The 17,929-nt window shown below is 25.3% G+C and overlaps 1 long non-coding RNA gene across 1 annotated transcript; it reads right to left on the bottom strand.

Moving 5' to 3' along the window:
• Nucleotides 1-9,691: 9,691 nt before the first annotated feature.
• Nucleotides 9,692-11,375, bottom strand: LOC136074921 (uncharacterized). The gene is made up of 2 exons (XR_010635561.1): nt 11,263-11,375; nt 9,692-11,022 (listed from the first exon to the last, which is right to left on the bottom strand). It is a non-coding gene; the product is annotated as an uncharacterized LOC136074921 (long non-coding RNA).
• Nucleotides 11,376-17,929: the final 6,554 nt, after the last annotated feature.

The raw sequence follows: 17,929 nt of genomic DNA, 5'->3' as shown, positions 1-17,929 counted from the left end.
GTTTATCTGACAATGTTTGTGTTAATCAATAAACCTCATTTCGTTAGAAGTATGTCTTTTCTGATTATATTTTGCTAAAAAGTTTACATTATTGTTTTGGAAAAAAGCATATATAGTCATTTTGTGTCTGCATTTTCGATAATCATAGAAGATTTTGATCACCAAGTTGAGCGTTATAAGATGAGAAATTTTATTGGGGTTTTAATTTTTATCACGAAACAAAAATTAATATATAATATTTCAAATGTAATAAAAGTTCGAAGAAGTCGCGATAAGTTATATCACGCAGTTGGGAAGGGGGGAAGTGGCAAAGTTTTTGTGACGAATCATACAGATCTTGTTACTAAAAAGACTTGTACGATGTTGTGACAAAGGTGGGAGGGGTACGGAAGGGGCCTAAAATGGTCAAAAATTGCGTGGCGTAATTTGTGAATAACTTTTAATGGCACATTTAAGGTTAAATTAAAAAAAATCACGAAGTAAAGCACCTCATTAAGAAATATTTGTTCCATTAAAAGTTTTTTAAAAAAGTTTTTAAAACAAAGTTGACCTAAAAAAAAAACGCTATAAGACTGAAATTCAGGAAATCCGAGTATAAAAAAATAATACTAATGATAAAAGTGTGTAATTGCTTATCACTATCTTTGTTTTAATAAGAAATTGTTTTTTGTAAAATGTCTAAAGATTGAAGTACACCATCTAATGACGCTGCGCTAACTTTAAAACAATAATAAAGAAATTTTAAAAAGTTATAATAAAACTTTAAATTTTCTGAAATACCTTAGATGATATCTGTTAGGTAGCTTTAGAATTGCATCCATACGTACATAAAGTAGTATTCTAAATTATTTTCAGATTGTTTTTATCAAAACATTATATTATACTTAAGCTAAAGTGTTTTACGTATAAAATAAATATTGTTATATTATTAATATTGTCCAACATTAAAGTAGTTAAAAATGTTTATCCTATATGAAAAGATTTTTTCTAAAAAGAGCCAAGTTATATTTTTATTGTTTAAAGAAAAATTTAAGAAAAAAAACAATAACTAACCGATAAAGTACTTTTTGAATATTATTAACTTTTTAATTGCGAATAAATATGATGAACAAGTCATAAAATTATAGAAATAATCTGAATGTCAAAATAACTCAATTTTAAAAAATAAACTTAGCTATCTTTTGGAAAAACACTCTTATATTCAAGTATTAAAAAGATTTAAACTTACACAGTCCGACAGGCAGTTGAACGGATCAAATGGTTTTAACTTATTACAAACCTTCATTCATATCAAATAGTAAGCAAGAGTATAAAATTTAATTTTGCTACATAAAAAATAAAACTTTAATAGTATTTTCTACTGTAATAAAGTAATTATTCCTTGCAAATAAATTTAACTTTTAACTTATTGCAAAAAAAAGAAAAAAGATTTAACCCTATAAAATCTTTATACTAGTTATATACTATTGTGCAAAACCGGACATACAGTTTGGTTTTTAACCCTTTCGTGACGAGTGACCCGTATGGTGGATTGTAAAAACCACCATACGGGGTATATCAAACGTCACTCGTGACGAATGACCCGTTTTGCAGTTCATTAACAGTTTTGAATTTTTCAAATCATCTATATTATTTAGGAAAAACTTTGAACAATTTCTTAAGTTGATCCTTCAAACCGTTTGTGAATTTCAAGTATAGATCGCTCAAAAATCAATTTTAACAAATGACTAAAACTAGAATAAATAATGCTGATATAAATGAGATTCTTTATGTTTGATTCATTTGATTGATTTTTCAAGGATAGTGCTCTTCCATTTAATATCAAAAATGGTATTTTTATGTATTTTTACTTTATTTTTTTAAGGTTAAATAAAGAAACTATATATTTTTTATTGTTTCAATACGAATCAATCTACTATATATAATGAGACCCAAAAATAAAATGATATACGTTAAGGAACGTTTAAAGATTGAGACAAAAGTCAAATTTTGGCCGGCATACCGTAGAATTTGCTTAGTTTCAGTGTTAAGTTTTAAAGATGGGATGCAAAAGTTATATTGGAAACAATTTTGACACGAAAATACTTGATAAAATGCATAGGGTCTCTTATTTGACCACTTTACCTGAAATTTATCTGTTTTTTCATTTCTATTTGACTAGATATAAAGATAATGATTTCTTATTTTTGTGTGGTATTAAATGATAAATTTTTGAAGAAAAAAAGAAAACCAATGAGCATTATGCCTATTATACCGTAGAACTCCAATTTTTAATTAAAATGGAATGGTATATAATGCTTTCTAGAGAACAACAAAATCACTGGATGAAAATGATTTTTTATCCCTCCAAATTCTGATTTTTTTACTTATATTAATTATTCATGACTGGTTGAATGATTGTTTCTAAAACTTTACTCATTATTATAAATACATTTGAAATTCTCCTGAATATTATAGAGCCTATGATGCCTAGCTTTCTCAAAGAGTTTGTTATTTTTGATAGAAAGGAAATCATACAACTATTAGAGTAATCCAGTACCTTTTTTATGTATTTGTGTTACATTAGCTACCTTATAGATTTAAAAATACCAGTGCTTATCTACGATTTAGATTTAAGTTTAATTTTATTTTTTTTGGTAAAATTTTGTCGGAAGTACAAGTCTGTATATGATTTTTTAAAAAGTTTTTAAAAAACTTTTTAATGATTTATTAATATCCTCGTCTTTTATTTGTACCTGCCAGTTCATATTCAATATACCTTCTATAACATCTTCGTCTTTTATCTATACCTCCCAGTTTATATAAGTTATATCTTTGATAGAAGTGTCATTACTAAAGTATACGAAGCATCTTTTTGAGACTTTCATTTTCTTTATCTTCATATTATTATTTTCTTTATCTTTATACTATTATTTTCTTTATCTTTATATTATTATTTTCTTTATCTTTTATTTATTATTTTCTTTATCTTTATATTATTATTTTCTTTATCTTTATTTTTATATTATATTCTTTATCTTTATATTATATACATATAGCTATTAGCATTCACCGCAAGCGGACGTGTTTTTTCTAATTACTGGCAATCAAAAAAAAAAAAAAACTTTAAAATGGCTACTAAAAATTTTACATCTGCACATTTAAAAGATATTTTGGAAATTCATGAAAATACTATTATGAAGATGTTAATAATAGAATTGAAAAACTTGAAAACAAATTAAAATCAGTAATTGACGAGAACAAGAAACTCAAAAAGGAATTACGCGAACTTAATAAAGCTGTTGAATTTGTGAGTAATAATTATGACAAAATAGTCGCTGATCATCAAACATCAAAACCATCAAAAACATCATTGTTAAATGAAAATGCAAATTCTAAAATGATTAACAAATTGGCAGAACTTGAAGACAGAAGTTGACGCAACAACTTAAGGTTTTGCGGGATTGAAGAAATTGAAAATGAAAGTTGGGAAGACAGTGAAAATAAAGTAAGGGAGTTTTTATATAACAAACTTCAACTACACGGAAACTTTGAAATTGAAAGGTCGCATCGAGTTGGCAAAAAATTACCTGAAAACAATAAAAAAAGTAGATCGATTGAAGTAAGATTTCTTAACTACAAAGACAAAGCCACGATATTAAGAAAATATACGACGATGAAATTATGGATTCAAAAGGTTTACATAAATGAATATTACAGTGATCATACGCTGGAATTGCGGAAAAAACTCCTGAATGAGGCAAAAGATATAAGGGCGAAGGGTAAGTACCCTAAAGTTGTATGTAATAAATTAATCATACGGGATTTATAAAAGAAATTCTTTGATCTCATTTTGAATATGAAAAAACAAAAATTAAATGGATTCTAATAAAACCTTAAATTTTGAGTCTAGTTTTTATGCTTTTTTTTTGAACTAATGATTTCTTATTAGAAGAGGAATCTGATCCTGATCTTAATTATTTTACTGATTCTGATGCTTTGCAAAATAAATGCAACTACTTTTATACCCATGAAATTAAAGGATTTCTTGATCAAAACAATGTTAACACAATTCACATTAATATTCGAAGTTTAAAAAATTTTTTTGAAATCTTTAGTAATTTTATTGAAGAAACTAGTAACCTTTTTAAATTAATCTGCTTAACAGAAACATGGTGCAGTTCGGATGACGTAAATTCTTTTACCAATTTTGAACTGCCGGGTTTTAATGTAATTTCATTGGCACGAAAAACAAATAAGCGTGGCGGAGGTGTTCTTATTTATGTTAAAAATAACTTACAATATTTTACCCGGCATGACATGAGCATCACTGATGCTGATGAATAAGTTTCAACGATTGAAATTTTAACCAATAAATTAAAAAATAAAACTCTAAGTTGCTGTTATCGCCCACCTTCAGGTGAAATGAAAAATTTTAGTTCGTTTTTTTGTAATGACGTTATTAAAAAAAGTAATCGCGAAAATAAATTTATCTACTTATTGGGTGATCTGAATTTAGATTGTTTTCAATACCATGTCAATAATAACCTTAAAAAGTTTTATAATGGCATTCTCGAAAATGGTACGATTCCTTCGATTAGCAAACCTACTAGAATTACTCAATCAAGTGTTTCTTTAATTGATAATATTTTAACCACTGATTTTTTAACGTATCCTTAAAAAAAAGCATAATTAAAAATGACATATCTGATCATTTTCCTGTTTTCTTTTCAATAAATATAGGTAATAAATTAATTCCTAATCAAAAACAAGTTTTCAAAAAGCAAATTTTTACAAATAAAAACCTTGAATCTTTTAAAGAACAATTATCTTTAAATGATTGTAACTTTATTAACGCCTCTGATAATACAAACTTAGTTTAAAACTCCTTTTTTTAAACTTTCTTTGATATTTACGACACAAATTTCGTTGAAGTTAATTTAAATCTCAAAGCTAAAAGTATTAAACCGCCTTGGATTACAAAGGGTTTGCGTAAGTCTTCAAAAATTAAACAAAAGTTATACATCAATTACTTAAAATGTAAAACTAATGAAAATAAAATTATATATAAAAATTACGCTAAACTTTTTAAAAGCTTAAAAAAAAAAAAAAAAAGAATTTTATTTAAATTTACTAGATAAATATAAATTAAATTTTAAGCGCACTTGGTTTATAATAAGAGAAATTACTGGCAGCAAAAAAAGTACATCTCACCCTTTGCCAAACATGGTTAAACATAATAATGAATTTTTATATGATAAAAGACAAGTTACGGAAGAGTTTAATAAATATTTTGTGTCTGTAGGACCAAATCTTACAAAAAACATTCCTATAGCAAACAGATTAATGATTGATCTATGTTTCTCTCTAAACTCTTACTTGAACTCATTTGAATTATCTTTTGAAGAGTTTGAAATTGCATTTAAAATGTTGAAATCTAACAAAGCAGTAAGCCCTCCTTATGGTAAAAAACACCAGCTGTCTAGCAACTTACCCTTTCTTTTTATCAATAACATAATTATTAAAAGAGTTCTAGTGACAAGATTTTTAGGTGTATATATCGATGAAAATCTTAATTGGAAAAGCCACATTGCTAACTTGTGCAATAAAATTTCGATTTTAGGCATTTTATACAAAATAAGAAACGTTCTAGATAAACATACCTTAATTTAGTTATATTATGCGCTAATTCATTGCCATATTAATTATGCAAACATTGCTTGGGGTAGCACTTATATAAGTAAACTTAAACCTCTCTATCGGCAACAGAAACATGTTGCACGCCTTATAAAATTTAAGGACCGTTTTGCTCACGCCAAGCCTCTTTTATATGATATGAAAGCACTCAATATATATGAGTTAAATGTTTATAATATTCTTTGTTTTATGTATAAATGCAAGACCCACCTTTTCTTAACCAAGACATCACCCGTTTCTTTTCTTAAGTTGTATTTACAAATAGATAGAAATAAATATATTTTAAGGAACGATAATTTAATTCAACAACCGTTTTCTCAAACTAATTTTGGAAAATTTTTTATTTCATTTCGCGGACCATTTTTATGGATAGTATAGTTCTAAATATTTCTAAAGATTTTTCTCAAGAATGTAGTTTTGATTTTTTTAAACAAAATCTTAAAAAACTCATTTTTTCAACTGATAATATACTAATCTACTTTTAAATTTTAAAATTTTTTGAAAATCCCTTATCTTAATTAGTATATCTATATATTTAATGTATATTCTTTTTTATTAATTTTTTTGTATATATTAATTTTCTTTATATTTATTTTTAATATTTATTTCTTAACGATATCTTGACTTGTTAACTTTTATTATTGTAACAAAGTTTTGTTTATTTAAATTGTAATAAATACTGAATAAAGAACAAAAAAAAAAAAATATTTTTTATCTTTATTTTTATCTTTATCTTTATATATATATATATTTTTTTTTTTTTTTTGGAGTATTTCTAGGTAAATAGAATAACTGGGCCAGGAAGTTTGAATTAGAAATTGACAGATTGCCAGAGTTTGGTTCAGGAGGAATATTTATAATTAACTATTTGTAGTATATACATTATTCATGTCTCTAAACAGACGTTTTAGTTGACCAGGGAACTCAAAAGATTTCAATAACTTTATTGGTAGACTTTTACACTAAAGTGTAACCTTAATATGGTGATCAGAATTATACAAAATTCTATAATTTTTAAAATACAATCAATATTTCAGAGTTATTGAAAAAAAAGTTAATTTTATACTAACTGATTAAATTACATTTTGTGTGAATCCTAAAAGAGTATCATTTACCTTGGATGGCTATATCGTTTTTAGTATTATTTTTAGCAACATAACTTTAAAAAACTTCACATGAATTTTTTTTAATACAATTTCATAAGTTGATATTAAAGTCTAACTGAAGTTTCTAGTCATATAGAATAAATGCTAACTAAAATAATAAAGCTGCAAGCTGAAATGTTGTAGCTGCAAGCTAAAGAGATAAAGCAAAACTGTATTTATAAAGCATAAGATTTTGAGGATTAGGACAATTTTTAGGAGTTTATTTTAATGTATATAGTATATAATATCTTATCAAGGTTGCACATAAAAGACAAACATGTTGTAGTCAAAATTGAAATATATATAAAATGATAACATATACGAAACATTTAAGATTAGATAACTCAGTTTTATAATATTATCATCATCTAAATATTTAGTGGCAACTTAGCAATAAAACAATAAAGTTCAAATTAAAAATATGAAATATAACTTAAGGATATTGCAAAATGTTTTAAAACTATTAAGTAATAACAAATATTTGTATATTACAAGTATGAGACATATAAGTAAAGAAACTTACACTATAAGATATAAATATAGTATACACAACAGATGGAATATATATATATATATATATATATATATATATATATATATATATATATATATATATATATATATATTTATATAGATATATATATATATAAATATAGATATATATATATATAATATATATATATATATATATATATATATATATATATATATATATATATATATAAAGATCTTTACCTCAAACATTGCTGCAAGCAACCACTATTACAGTTGGGAGTTACTGGTAGAAAATAGATGAAGATTGTAGAACAAAATAAAGATTGACAGACGACTAAAAAGATTGCAAACTATATGATTCAGGAAAACAAGATGAAGGAAGCGAATTGCAAAGAACAGATGCAAAAGTACAGCAATTGGTGTGACTTGCAAAATAGTACAGCAAGTTATATGATTTGCAAATAAAGTATTGCAAGTGGTGTGACTTGCAATTTTTTTGATAGACGACTCTGGCTTACATTCTCGCCGTGTCTATATAATTTATATAAGATATAATTTAAAATTTTAATCATTTACTAAAAGTCAAGACAAAAAGTAATAATTGGTTTAATTCAAAATAATTTAATTTAAAAATAATATTTTTAGATTTTGAGGGGGATTTGAATGCTCTTTTTACAAAGAGAATGAATACTTTGATGCATCCTGTAATGGAGTAAAAGATTTTATAGTTATACCATTATATAATAGCAATTTAAGTCCTTTTCTAAATTGCATATAAAAATTTTATTTTATTTTTAGATTGGTGGGACGGAGTGGCACACACACACCATTTCACTGAATCAATGTGTGTATCGCTAATAGTAGTAAAATAAATCTTTAGCATTTGATACTAAATACATTTTTTTTAATAAAGAAAAAAATTTTATAGAAAAGATTTTTTCATTTTAGGGTGTGTTAACACCCTTACACCCACCATAAGTTTCATATTTGGTAGTGGTCTGAAAGCAAATAATAACAACTTCTAAAAATAATATGAAAATCAACTATTTTACCAAAAAAAAAACTTTTTTGAAATAAATTATGCATTTATTGGCGGTGTATAATGGATTGGTCCGCCCTCTACCCGTCCAGAAACGCTCAGTTGCTTGAAACCAACATGAATTTGTAGCCCACTCTAATACCTAACGTTTAGTACCAAGTTATAACTATTTAAAAAGAATTGACAAATTATATTAATTTTAATAAAGAAAAGTATTTTTTTGACCACAGTTTCTTAAACAAATCCATATATTAAATATTCAGTAAAAAAAAATTTCCACAACCTTCATTGAGGTTTGCTTAATGTTCGCTGCAAATGTTACATGAACTAACTTTTCTGAACTCTGATTTACAGTTTTTGAACGCTCAATGCGAACGTTTAAATAACAAACAGCAAACGTTTACTTAACGTTCACTGCAAACGTTATTTTGACAGCTCTTAAACGTTCACCTCAAAGACGTAATAAAAAACACAGAATCTTTACCGGTTTTTTTTTAATTTTAAACGCATAAATGTATAGGTTTAGGCAGACTTTTTGTTTAAACCTATATTATTTAGTTATTGTGTAATTTGATGCTTTTTTGAACTTATATAACTCTTATTTACTTAACAAATGTTAAATAAGTAATTAAGTAATAATCTATTTTTACTTAAGTACAAATTCACCAAGTTTTACAATTGAATTACACAATAATTGAATTGAGAGCCCACGATTCCAATTAATACACTTCAACCATAAGGTACACAATTTGCTGAGCTGATTTAAATCAAGAAAATTCATACTTAAAAAGAATACTTCTTGCAATGAAAAAGTTTGTTTATTATTTCTATTTAGAGTTTGAAGGGCACTAACAACAGTTTATATTAAACTAAGTTAAACTTGCTTACCAAACAATATTAACAACATAAATAAAAAATAAAGACATGTTGTTTCAGTGAAAAAGTCCAGCTTTTACCACTAAAAGCAGTAAAAATATACACATTTTTTTTTAAATAGCACAACTTACAATATTTCATCAAAAATAAAAATCTATTTTCCTAATAAAAAATTTTTTATTGCAAATTTAAATTCTTAATTAAAAACAAAAGCACAAGAGTAAAAATACAGCAAACCGGACACTCTTCACAAAAAGCTAAATAACTTTTTTAATATTTAGAATTTGTAGGATTTTTTTTATCTGGTATGTTGTTTATTAGAGCAATTCTAAACTGGAAAAAAAGAAAGTTTTAATTTCAAGTTTCTATGGAAAATAAGATTTTGTGTTTTTAAAGTGTCCGCTTTTGGGAAAATTGTCTCTAAAAGCAGACATTTCCAAATGATATGAAAAAACATAGATAAATTGATAAATTCATTATTTTTATTTTTATTGTTAAAATATAGACATAATAACAATACAAACAGAAAAAACTTATAAATTTATAAACTAGGTTGTGCAACTTATTGTGCAAAAGAATTCTTTGCTATTTAAATATCTATTGGGAGACAAGGTTCACTAACCCTTGATTTTTCTCAAGTTTTCCATAAAACTTGCATTTCTGGCTTTTTATTTTCAAAAAACTTTGGGCACCTCTTGCGCTTTTTTATTTCGGCTCTTTTGGCAGGAGTTTCTGTTTCTGTTGCAATTTCAACAAATGTTCGTTTTTATAGCTTTGCATCTTTTTCTTCTCTTAACTGGTTTAACCATGTTTCTTCTGTAAAAGCTGAAGCAGCCACTGTTATAACATTTCTGGCTTTTTTTGCAGCACCTAAAAAGCATTTTGGAATTGAAATTGCTTTTAAAGAGGTCTTTCAAAACTGATTTTTACACAATTAAGTCTTGTGAAGTAAAAATTTAAGTTGAAATTGAAGTTAGTGTTGCAGGCGCAATAAAGGTTTCTGTTTGTTAAGCAGTTTGAGGCAAAGAACTTGAACCGCGCGGTGATTTTGTAACTGCTGATGATGTTATTAAAGCGTTATAACAAGTTTGAAGAATTTGTAATTTTTTTTTGTATTTTAAGTTTGAAGAATTTGTAATTTTATTTTGTATTTTAAGTTTGAAAAATTTGTGATTTTTCAATGTTGTCTTTATTTAATGCAAAGAGCCCAGTGTTTTTAAAATCAGAAAAAATTTGTGTAAAAGTGTAAGCTTCGTTGCTTCTATACAACTGTGCTTGGAGACATCTTTGACATCTCAAAATAAACCAACATCAAGAGACTACAGAATGTGAGATGAATGGTCGGGAACGCAATTAAGTGTTATATTACTTTTTTTACACGTTAAGGCTAAACTTAATGACATGTGTGTACTAGTGCCATCCAAAAGTGAAATATTATAACGACTACTTTTTTGAATGTGAGGAATAAACATTTCATTGAGCAACTGCCATATTGATTACTTACCACCCAACCAACTGGTGGTATTGTGTAAAGTATGTTTGGTGGGCCTCTTTAAATCCAATCATCAATTCTTTGATTTATAAACAAAAAATGACGGTAAAAAGAATCCGTCAGTATTAACACAGCATCGATACCGAGTTGCACTAGCTTAAAAACAAAGGTTGCTTGACATCTACACCATCATCGGTACAGCATGAAATTATTCTTAACTACAAATTTCTTTCAGTATTGTTGCTCTTAGATTGCTGCTTTATTGCGGAAGAGGTCGTTTAGCTGCCATCCACTTTGATCTGTATATCAAATAATGCATATTATTCTGTTTTGTTTGAACTACTTTTAAGTATTATAATACAATATATTTCATTTAAAACAGAAAGCATTTTTACATAACAAATTATTAAACAAAACAAATTTACATGATGAAGTTACATGAAGAAGAAAACAAGACAAAAGTCTTTTTCTATTCTTCATGTAACTTCATCATGTAAAGCATTTGTAGACCTATATATAAACACGAATAATATTCATACTTTTTGAGTCGACCAGACAAATCTGACAATTCCAACTTTTCGTCTTTCTTGAGCTTAACAACGCAAGTTTTTTGTTATCATATGAAAAGCATTTGCACAAACAAAAACATGATAGATTTAATTCATATTTCCTGTCTATAATTAAAATTCAATCCTTCACAATCAATAGTTACCCATAGCAACAATATGAAAATTAAACTGTTTTTGTTTGTAGTACAAATCTCTTGCAATAATACAAAAAACAGCATTTACTGATGATTATTTGAAAGGCCTCTAGTGCTAATAGTTTTAATATATAAAAAAATATTTGGTATTAGTATTTTGTTAGTAATTATATTGTTTTTAATAAAACATTTTAAGAAAAATAATTTATTGGATTTTCTATTAGTTTCTATGACTATTTTTCTACTGCTATGACTATTTTTGAATTTATTTGGTTAATTATCATATATCAAGCTTACATATATATATATATATATATATATATATATATATATATATATATATATATATATATATATATATATATATATATATATATATATATATATATATATATATATATATATATATATATATATATATATATATATATATATATATATAAATGTATATATATGTATATAACCCCTAACTGGTTGTCAGAAAGTTTTTCCGCATTTTGTTGACAAAAAGTAATTATTAAAATGCACGACCGGAAATTTTCTTTTTATTACTTGAGAGACTGCCTGCCCCAACCTAACCCATAGTCGATGTAGCAGCACACCCTTGCGAGTCAGGCTATAAGATAGTCAATGTAGCAACACTCCGCAAATGATTTACAGTAAAAAAAACAAAAACAATTTATTAAAAAAATAAATATGAAAACATTTATTATATTATTAAAAACATTCAGAATGTTTTTAAAAACATTCTGGTCAATTAAATTTGCGCTTTTGCGATTTTTTTAAAAAACGATTAATTTGTAATTAAACTAATGGTTTTAACTTTCTGACATCATGCAAATGTTGGACGAAAATCAAAAGTAGTTACAAGTGACGTTTTTGTTGGCATAAGAGTCATTTTTTCCCTTCCGCACTCCCAAATCCATCAATCTATAGAACTATATATATATATATATATATATATATATATATATATATGTATATATATATATATATATATATATATATATATATATATATATATATATATATATATATATATATATATATATATGTATATATATTTGTGTGTTCGTATGTGTGTTTGTATGTGCGTATACTGTTAAAAAAGGGCGTCAAGTTTTTTTCAAGTTGTTGTAAAAATTTTACGATAGATTTTCCTTGCTTCCTTGAATTTTTTTAACAGTAAATTACTCTTATTTTAACATTATTCTACTCTGATGTTTGTCTTTTGGATGAAAAATTTCTGCTCAGCAAATTTACCGATACGGTGTCTGTGAAATTATGAATAGCCTCTGGGTTTCCATTGCGTTTCAAAAAATTTGTATATGGTAAATTTTTTAAAGACATAGCAATAAATCTTTTACAACTTGAAAAAAATATATACATAAAAGTATTCCGATGATTATATCTCTTAATTTCAAAAACAGGTTATTAAAACCTTTCAATAAGTTTTTTCATTTGTTTGAATATTATCATAGGTACGGAAAATAATAAATTAGTCTAAACAGTAGACTCTGGACCTTTAAATTTCTTTAAAAACCTAATACATATATTATAACCTATTATTTATGTTGTATTATTATATCTATATTATAATATAGATATTTCTTAAATTATAAAGAAATTGTTGACTAAAAAATTTTTTAATTATGCCGGTTGAATAAAAAAAAGCAACTGCTTTTACTCAGTAATTGGTCAGCTTTACGTGAATAAAAATTTAAGCGTAAAGCTAAGCAATTACTCAGTAAATTGCCTATCTTTACGTGAATGAAAATTGGTGCAAAACAGCTGAAGTTTTATTTTATTTAAAACTGACCAATTACTGAGTGATAGAAATTTATCTTTTTTATTCACATGGCCTATTTTGTAAAAGAAATATTAGATTTACCTTTGTTTTCCTCGTATTTTGACTTTTTCGTTCTGTTTTATTTGGATCCACGTTTTTCACTTTAGGATTTATTAAAGAAATTTTAAATAAAAGTTATTTAAATTATTATTTTTCCTTAAAGTTTTGTTACGCTTAAAATTACAGTAAAACATATTTTACTGTAAAATGACAGTTTAATGTTGCCCTCCTCCCTCCCTCTTTCTCCTCGTTTCTACCAAAATAAAAATTTATGAATTGTTCAAATCAATTCGATTTGGGATTTAATTTAAATAAAATTTTTATATAAATTTGTCAACGCAACAAAGGAAAAAAAGATTTTTTTTTTGGTGCCAAAAATTTAGAGACACTTTAAGAACATATTTCATTAAAAGTTGATGTATTGAAAATATTAAAACACATATGTCTTTATAACTAAACAACAGAAGTGGTTGAAACCATTTTCAAAATGAAACATCTTAAGTAATCCAATACACTTAAAATTAAAAAAAGTTACAATCACTAATTAAAATTTTAATATAAATTTGTCAACGCAACAAAGGAAAAAAAGATTTTTTTTATGGTGCCAAAAATTTAGAGACACTTTAAGAACATATTTCATTAAAAGTTGATGTATTGAAAATATTAAAACACATATGTCTTTATAACTAAACAACAGAAGTGGTTGAAACCATTTTCAAAATGAAACATCTTAAGTAATCCAATACTCTTAAAATTAAAAAAAGTTACAATCACTATCAAAATTACCTGAATTTCCTACTCTTGGTCGGCATTTAGGTCGGCATTGCTGATTGCCGACCCTCAACCTGGGGGTTGTATATATACTAATTAGTATTAATGGCTCCACATAATTAAGTGAAATAACTCTTTGACTTAATAACTTAATAAAGTAAAATTAGCAGTAATAGTAAAAGTTCAAAATTTGTAAATAAAAAGTAGACGTATTTAATTAGTATAAATGGTATGAAAATGCATAAACCTTTAAAAACACACAATTTTATTCATAAAAATATATTATTTTGTTTAAATACAAATTTATTTATAAAAAATACAATTTTTTTGTGTTTATGTAAAAAGTTCAAACTAATGATATATGATTAGTACAAAAGGTTATTATTTGTATTTTTAGAAGCGTTTCTTATCCTTTAAAAACGATGAGGAAAGATATTATTGATTTTTATTCGAAATAGGGCTGGAAGTTTGAACAAAGAGGCATAAGAGCCTAATAACTAATGTTTTAACTTATTTTGATTTTACATGTTTTCGGAGAATTTATCTTCTTAAATAAGTATTTTTCGATTAATTATTATCGTCTTTTTTTAATGAATAATTATTTTCTCTAAAGCAAGTGAGAATTCAAACTTGGTTAAATATTATTTATTAGTTAGCATTATCAATGGAAACTAGTCGGGCACTTAATAAGCCACTTAATCAAAAAAAAAATACCGAAACTAATACATCCCAGTGGGTATGAGTTTTTCTTTAGGACGTCCGCAGTTGTTAAACATGTTCCATAGATGATAAACATGCTTTTCTTTTCCATAGGAAGTCTCATGCGAAGTCTCATCCTAATTACGTAAATATTTTGTCTTTTTTCTATGAGTTAACACATTCCATAGACGTCTCTCTTTCGTCGAATTGAGACGTCTTCATGATTTTTCATATATATATATATATATATATATATATATATATATATATATATATATATATATATATATATATATATATATATATATATATATATATATATATATATATATATATATATATAGATATAGATAGATAGATAGATAGATAGAGAGAGAGATAGATAGATATATTTGAATACTTATATATATGAATATATATATATATATATATATATATATATATATATATATATGAATATACATATATATATATATATATATATATATATATATATATATATATATATATATATATATATATATATATATATATATATATATATATATATATATATACACACATATTCTTTGAAAAAGCGGAATACCGAAGTTAGATAAAATAGAAACTTCATATTATTACGCCATATCCTGCTGTTTTAGTAATCACTGCTTTAACATTCTTCAAATTCTTCCTAATCTTTTTTGTAATTCTTAACAAGTTCCGTGATATAAGGATATTTGATGTTGGGCATTGTGTTGTTTTCTTCAAGTTCTTTTTCTATTAATACGTTAACAACTTGATCAAGAACATGATGTTGACAACAAATGAATAGCGGTTTTTCAGCAACTTTTTAATAAACATATTTGTAATGGACTGACAACCCAATTCCTTCTTCCAGAGTTTACATTTGTATTATCTGCTAAAATCATCTTAATACTCGTCCAAAATTTGTATTCATAGAGTGTAGCTGTTTTTAAGTGATGCTTTCTGTCGGTTAGATTAAGTACTTCTAACTTTATTTATTTTTTAATACTAATACTTGATGTGTTAGTGTTGAAGAATAAATAAAGTTAGAATTTCTAAATAAAGAAAGTGACCAGCTTTCGAAAGGTAGTGCTTTTCTCATTTTTCTTTATGCTTTGTAGCTACTATAATAGTTGATTTAAATATGAAGACCATGAAGATGTCTCAATGTCATTTTCATTTTCAGATACGTGTCAACAAATGGTTGCTGTTTTGATGGTTGATAACTCTAGAGATTTTTTATTTTATTTTTTTTTTAGCTTTCATTTTGTTGCAGTTTTTGCTGGAGTTTGTTGACTGTTCTTCTATACCATCACACTCCTCCGTCAGACTCGGAAGTCAATAATAATTTTCTTATGGAACATTATGATAGCAGATACAAATAAAATATTGAATACTTAAATATATTTCAGAAAATGCAACTGTAATAAATTTAAATATTATTGCACCTCTATATTACTTCTGTATTTTAACTAATAGCATTGCTCAATCAAGCAGCTTATATGTTCTAAATCTTGCTAATTTACAAAAGATCACTAAATGATCCCATTAAATTTTAGAAATTTTGAAAAACGTCTAAAACAGTCCAGAAAATTCTAACAGTTTTCTAAAGATCAAGATAAGTCAAAATTTGATAAAATTTTTATGCTATTGCCTTTAAACATTACTCTATATATTTTCAACATATGCAATTTTCAAATACTTATTAGATATTTAGATATTCTATATATAGACATACATATATATATATATATATATATATATTATATATATATATATATTTATATATATATATATATATATATATATATATATATATATATATATATATATATAAAACAGAATATGGAAAACAGAAAGATTTGACTATATAAGCTGCCTAATTAAGAAACGCTAATAATTATATATGAACCTACTTTTGCATAATAGTAGTTATTAGTATAATTATCACTAATCTACAACAGCTAATATTTATTGTTAATGCTATTCAGAAATATATTTAGGTGTTCTTTTTAATCATAATGTTCTTTAAATAGTTGCTTTAACTACAAACAAACGAAAGAAGATCAATGGATATAGAAAGATAAAAGAATAACGAATCTCCAAAAGAAAGATAAAGGGATAACGAATCTCCAAAAGATGCGGAATCTAACACAGAAAAACACTTATCATTTATTTGCTTGAAACAATTTTCATTCGCATGGAGATGTTTATAGATATGAGACTTTTTATCCCTCCTGTTTTGTTCAGATGCCCTGGTCGTGGGATAGCGAGTAGGTTTGCCTATATATCAGGAGTTACATTCTGCGCATACGAATTTACTCACCACAAATGATTTTAACTTTAGAGAAATAGGACCTTTAGAAGAAAAGAATTTAAATATATTTAGTGAAGTAAATACTAATTTAATATTTGCTGTACAGCAATATCTTTAAGCAATTTAGTACAGTCTTTTTTTAGTTGAATGAAATATTTTTCCAAAAACGGCAATAAAAATTTAAAATAAGACAAAGACTCTTTGATTTTTGGTTGTGGTGGAGGATTTGAAAAACATAATTTAAATAGGAGTTATGTATTATTGAAATGAGCCATGATAGGTACATGTTTCTTTGAAATACTTTAAAGAGGTCGTTCATGTCAGAGTGAAACCCAAGTTTAGTACTATTAATTCTAAACGTTCTATCGATCAAGCATTTGATTAGACTAACTCTGATCGAAAAAGGAGTAAAACTATAAAAAATTATTGTGAAGACTAAAATAGGTTTTTTTACGAAATATGGTAGTGGTAACTGAAGAATTAGTTTTGTGTAGAATTACGTCAAATAAAAGATATTTTTCAATTTACTTCTCCTTCCATTTTTTATACATATAGCGTATCTTTCTAACCTACTTTTTTGTTATTTCCTATTTCTTTTAAATGATATAATAAACTTTTTATTGATTTTTTTGTATTTTTGTAATTATATTATTATTAGTTTGTACAAGAAAAATTATATTTTCTATTCTTTTTTTTAACACCTTTGTAGGTATTTTAACAAATTTTAAATATTTAAGCTTAATTGAAGATGACAAGTATTAGTCGAAACATGTACTGTTTTTTATTAACAATATAATTTTAAAAAATCGAAAACTTGTCTTGCTTATAAAAATATTAATATTTTTTGGTGCTTAAAAGATA

The sequence above is a fragment of the Hydra vulgaris genome, chromosome 01, assembly GCF_038396675.1.
Source record: "Hydra vulgaris chromosome 01, alternate assembly HydraT2T_AEP".
NCBI lineage: Eukaryota > Metazoa > Cnidaria > Hydrozoa > Anthoathecata > Hydridae > Hydra > Hydra vulgaris.
The sequence above is the reverse complement of the archived record's forward strand: the minus strand, read 5'-3'. Positions and strand labels throughout refer to the sequence as shown.